At 41.5% G+C, this 6136-nt stretch overlaps 1 protein-coding gene and 1 long non-coding RNA gene across 2 annotated transcripts in view; one reads left to right on the forward strand and one right to left on the reverse strand.

Moving 5' to 3' along the window:
* The window catches only part of LOC116687974 (uncharacterized), a 7931-nt gene extending 6325 nt beyond the window's left edge, over positions 1 to 1606 (reverse strand). The window contains exon 1 of the long non-coding RNA XR_004331672.1: positions 1595 to 1606. This is a non-coding gene — a long non-coding RNA (uncharacterized LOC116687974). The remainder of the gene's footprint in view (positions 1 to 1594) is intronic.
* LOC116687971 (protein-glutamine gamma-glutamyltransferase 5) overlaps positions 1 to 6136 on the forward strand; it is an 84194-nt gene that overhangs the window by 55936 nt on the left and 22122 nt on the right. The window lies entirely within an intron of this gene.

Raw genomic sequence — 6136 nt, forward strand, 5'->3', positions numbered from 1 at the left:
ATTCCCATCTTCTGTTATTGTTTGTAATGAAGAAAGTTCATTATTTCAAATTTCACAAATTTCAATATGACACGTTGTGTTGTTTCTACGACAACAGCAGTGACCATAGTGCTAGCTCATAGTTAGCTCACAGCTTAGCGGCTGTCAGACGGTTGTACGTCCCGCTGCTGGAAACCTCTACAGTGAAATACAGTAACACTTTTACACCATTTAGCTGTTTTTTTGTTTTTTAGAGTTATTTTTTGGGCTTTTTCCCTTTATTGTAGTGATAGTAGGTAGACTGGAAAGGGGGAGAGAGATGGAGGATGACACGCAACATCAGGGAAGCAGGTTGGATACTGCTGTAGCTAACGGTACGCTAATGTTGCTACCAAGTGTAACGTGTTGTTAGTGTTTACTAGCAGCAACGCTTCTGTTGCTTCTACCCAGTGGTGTAGTCTACTCTAATGTATCTTCTTCCTGCTTCTGGCGAGAGCAGACGTGTTTTTCCTCCTCTCCCCTCTTATCTTAGCTTGGCTCCTTCCCAGTCTGTCTACCCTGTCTTGTGGAATCTTTTTCTTTTCTCTTTGTCCCCTGCCTGCTGTTTTCCTGAGACATTCGAATATGGAATTGATTAACTGGTCACTCAGCGCTATTGACAAGATTTTTTCATCTAAACATGCTTCTCCGGGGGAGCCGGACTGCCCCAGCGGGACGTTCCCTGCAGGCTACGCTCGCGATTCCTATTCCCGGGAGTGGCAGGTGGTCTGCCTGGACGTTCTCACTGTGGATGACGTTGAAGACATTTGGATAATTGGAATTCTGTTGGTGGGGCTCCTGATCATCGGACTTGGGGTCTCACTGACCTATCGGAAAATTGGTAAGACAGCCGCCAGCAAATTCACCCACAAGCTGTCTGGGGAACTTAAAGAGTGCCTACACGGAGTGGTTGAGAGGATGAAGGTTTTACATCTAAGGGCTAACCAGTCCAGTGAACTGTCTCGTAACATCTCAGACCGGACCGTGGAAGCGCAGAAGGGGATTGATACCAACAGGCCAGTCGGTGGAGTTGCTTCGTGTGACCACCGGACTGGCAGAGAGGTAGATGGACTGCAAAATCACTACGTGATGGATGCTCGCAGACGCTGAGTGCGGTGACAAATGATTGATGACATTGATTTGATAAATTCTACCGAGTCACCCTAAATTGGACTGCAACTGATCAACTACCCCCCCCCCGCCCCCCCACCACCCTTCACCCGAGCAGGAAAACAACCAGCAGCTGGCCTTCTATCTCGTCCTGTGCCCTGGTTATCTCTTCAAGGTCACGCCGATGAACTGAGCTTTTAACAACACAGACAGTTTACGCGCACATTGCCACACACTCATTATCTCAAACACGCACCATACACTCCCTCCCCATCCCGCCCAACATCCATATGTCTGCCTCGTTTCTGTGTTTCTCCGCACCCTATATAGGGCCGCAATCAAAAAATAGGTGACCTTGCAGTGGGGAAAATGAAAAAAAAAGGGGTAAGAGTGGCGACGGAAGTGAACGGTATGTTGTTGTCTTGCATTCTTTTATGTTGTTATGTCTTGTACTTTATCTTGCTACAATGCTGATTGATTCTGTTTCTGATGCTCTAAGTGAAGTGTGCGCATGCGCTGAAAGTGCGAGCTGCCTGTTGCAGTGCTCCGTCTCTGTCTTCTTACTACTGGTGCTACTGTGATACAGAGTTTCCCTTCGGGGATCAATAAAGTATTTCTGATTCTGATTCTGATTCTGATTCTGATTTTAGTGGGTATACTGCACTATATATGTATATATATGGTAGTGTATATATATATATCTATAACCTTTGGGGGAGGGGGGTGGCATATCACAGTGGTTGGTCTGGGTGTCCTCTCTCAGGTAAATTTTGAGCATCTTCATTTCCTGTATTCGGATACACTATTATGCACCAATTTAGGTGGAAATACCTTGATTTGGCCTTTGTGAAGAAGAAAAACACAGATGACAATTAAAAATATATCAAAATTATAATGGAAAGTAGGCCATATTGTGTCTATGAGTGTCTTTGGGCATTTTTAAGTGGGTATATGGAAATTCTGATGCCTTCTTAGTGGTTATACTGCATATACCTGCGTATCACGTTTTTAAAATTTTAAATTGTTTATATATATTAAAAAACAACAAATATTAAACAGATGGTTGCCTAAGCGGATAACCATAGGCCACAAAATGGTTGCCAAATGACTCAATCTGATTGCTAAGGACAACCGGTCAACCGTTACTGTCAAGCTCTATAAGGAGTCTGATATTTTCCTCTGGAATTGGTGGAGACCAAAAACACTTCACTGGACTACTCCCCCGATACTGCAAGTCATCACAATTATTTAAAAAATTACTCACTTTACCGTTTACAAATTACATGTTCTTAACCCAGGCGTTGAGAACGTGCCTGCTCATGCCAGCTCAACATGCCTGGGTTGAGCTGAATGTGCACCTGTAGTTGTATAAATATGTGATGGCGTCATGTATTTACAAAGAAAAGGTTATGGCATGTCAGTTAATCTTTATTTTCCCACATGAGGAAAGATTTCTTTGCAAGGCAGCGTAAAAACCCAATGAAACACTACAACTCCAAATGTGTACGTTTTGCAACATACAATATCAAGTCAATTTATTTAATTAATCAAAAAGGTCCTTGATTTAACCTCAACCATGTTAATTTATTAATCATCAAAATGCAATATTTAAAAGATGGACAAGGGCAGAAAAAGTTATTTTTTTTATCATAAAGACAAGGGAGTTGAAGTTAAATTAAACCAAACAATAATTTAGTGTGTGTTTTATATAGGCCTTAGTGGTCCCCTAACACCATATCTGAAGTCTCTTTTATATAGACCTTAGTGGTCCACTAATACTGTATCTGAAGTCTCATTTTATATAGACCTTAGTGGTCCATAACGTATCTGAAGTCTCTTTTATATAGACCTTAGTGGTCCCCTAATACTGTATCTGAAGTCTCTTATTTAGACCTTAGTGGTCCCCTAATACTGTATCTGAAGTCTCTTTTATAGACCTTAGTGGTCCCCTAATACTGTATCTGAGTCACTTTTATATAGACCTTAGTGGTCCTAATACTATATCTGAAGCCACTTTAAAGACCTTAGTGGTCCCCTAATACCTATCTGAAGTCTCTTTACATGACCTTAGTGGTCCCTAACTCTAATATCTGAAAAGTCTCTTTTATATAGACCTTAGTGGGCCCTAATACTGTACTGAATGTCTCTTTTATAGCCTTAGTGGTCCCTAATACTGTATCTGAAGTCTCTTTTATATAGACCTTAGTGGTCCCTAATACTGTATTCTGAAGTTTCTTTTATATAGACCCTAATGGTCCCCTAATACTATATCTGAATTCTCTTTTATATAGGCCTTAGTGGTCCCCTAATACCATATCTGAAGTCTCTTTCCATGCCATGATGTCTCTCTCTTATGGGTGGGCCCAATTCTCTGTTTGGGCAAAGCAGAGAAAGGGGAGGTAACATTTCCCCTTATGTCGTCAACAGATAGCTTTATTTGTCACGTGTGCACAGGTACACAGTGAGATGATGCTTTCGTTGGAGCAAGCCTCCGGGCCGCAGCTATTTAAAGCGTCGCCACACGCTCTCCCGAAAAGGATCAATGCAGACAGCAATATAATATACAATACATAACAACATAATGCAGAGGACAACACACAGTACATGTGGTCACATGAAGGGATTTTTTGAGGTGGCTTGGGAGGGTGAAAAAAAACAAAGAAAGGTTTCCGAGGCAGAAAGTTCAAAGGGGGAGGGATAGGGATGGGTGGTGTATGGTGATCATCAGTGATGATAGTGAGTTTGTGTATGTGAAGTATGAGGCGTCAGACTGTCTATGTTGTTACAGAAAGTTCTGTTCAATTCGGCCCTGTCCTTGAGAGATAAGCCAGTGCGCAGGAGAAGACAGTAAGCATTAAGACAATGATTTTATTGTCTTAATGATTCGGTAGCATTTGTCCAGTTCAGTGTCCGTCAATCTCTCTCATCCTCAGCGTCATACGTGCGTCCAGGTCATACGTGCGTCCAGTCCATGTAGTGAATTTGACAGTCCTTCTACTTTCATTGTCAGTCTGGTGGTTACCTTTAGCAACTCAACAGACTGGGCTCCGATGGTATCAGTCCTCCTCTGCGCTTCCACAGACCTGAGATGTTACGAGATAGTTCACTGTTCTGATCAGCCCTCTGATGTAAAGCCTTCAGTTTCTCATTGTCTTCATTGAAGCACTCTTTAAGTTCCCCAGACAGCTTTTGGGTAAATTTGATGGCGGTTGTCTTACCAATTTTACAATAAATTAGGGAGATTCCAAGTCTGATGATCAGGAAGCCCCCTAACAGAATTCCAATTATCCATAAATCTTCGATGTCCTCCACAGTTAAAACATCCAAGCCGACCGCTTGCCAATTCTCCAACGAATCGCGAATGTTCTACTGGGGCAGGTCGGCTCACCCGGTGAAGCATGCTTGAGCGAGAAAGTCTTGTCAATAGTGCTGAGTGACCAGCTGACCAATTCTATTTCAAATGTTTTCCAGGAAAACAGCAGTCAGTGCGGACAGAAGAAAAAAAGGAAAAGTTTCCACACGACGAAGTAGAAAAAAAATAGACAAAAAATAGAAGCAAGCCAAGATAAGAGGGGAGAGTAGGAAAAGGACGGCTGCAATCGACAGAAGCAGGAAGTAGAAGAGGGGCAAGATTGGCTTTTTAGGGGTGAAAATGGGACAAGGACAGATTGCTTATTACAAAACCAGGGCGGGGCTCTCTCAGGAGGAAAGGACCAGTGGGCCAGATTAAATTAAATTAAATTAACAGTTTTTCAGTCCCTCCAGGATTTCACAGCCTTTTCTAGAGTTTGTTGATGCCCAAAAATGTTTCTTTTGGCCTACTTCTTAAAAGTTAAAAGGAAACTTGTGGAGAATTCGTCTACTCTAGGCTGAGTTTTCCTAGTAACTTTACAAAAAATGTTCAGGATGCTGCAAATGTTGGCATAATATGAAAATGCACCTGATTGGACGGCTGTTACGGGGTACTGAGCTGTTAAAGGTCACGCTTCTGACTTGGAACAATTCACCCTATAACCTGAAAATTTTGAAAGCAAGTAAATAATCAAGAGTAGGTAAGGTATTGATATGCAAGGCTCGGACACAAAAAGCAACATATCATCCGCGTATAGCATGAGTTTATGCACCCCTACTCTTACCAACACCTGGGAAGTTAATCTTCGCCCATGTGGCTAATGCCAAAGACTCTATGACTAAACAAACAGCAAAGGTAAAAGTATTTCCTCCTGATCCAAGTCATTTAGTATACAGCTCAATTACAGCGTCTCTTTCCAGAAACAATGTCCACATTACTTAAAAGTGACTATTTCTTTTACTAAAACAGGTTGCAGCTGTTAAATGTCATTAAGTGATTGTGCTAGCTGATGAGTTAGTAATTTAATTATACATCCCAGCCTGTCAGTTTCAACAGAAACATATGTAAATTATGCAATGTTACAGTAATGGGACAGGGTGGTGAGAAGGCACCAAACAACTTCAGATAGTCTTTAAGGTCACATAAGGATTCCAAGTATAAAATTATTTTTTAAATGCAGAATCATTTTGAGAATTTTACAACATATAGTAGGGGTGGGAATCACCAGAGGCCTCACAATATGATACCATCACGATACTTATGTCACGATGCAATGTTATTGTGATTTTAAACATATTGCAATATTCTGCGATATAGTGCAATTTACTACCTTTTTTTTCCAACTTCTAATTTTTCCCAATTTCAAATGAAGTCCCCAAAAGAAAAACTTTGTCAACATCTGTTTCATCTAAAACAAAACATTTCGTTTGTTCATATTACTTCAATTTTATTGCTGCAAAATGGGACAAACTGACCAACACATTTAGTTGCATTTAGTAAAGATCTGAATACGTACGTCTTCCACCACTGGGACTGGCTGATCAACACTGTCCTCCCTAGAGCCCTTTTGCTCTGGGTAAAAACACAGATTCTTTATGAGCACTTCAACATTTCATTCCTGGTCCTCCGTCCCCCCCCCCCTCTGCGCTCAGGAAA

Source organism: Etheostoma spectabile, chromosome 4 (genome assembly GCF_008692095.1).
Source record: "Etheostoma spectabile isolate EspeVRDwgs_2016 chromosome 4, UIUC_Espe_1.0, whole genome shotgun sequence".
In the NCBI taxonomy this organism is placed as follows: Eukaryota; Metazoa; Chordata; class Actinopteri; order Perciformes; family Percidae; genus Etheostoma; species Etheostoma spectabile.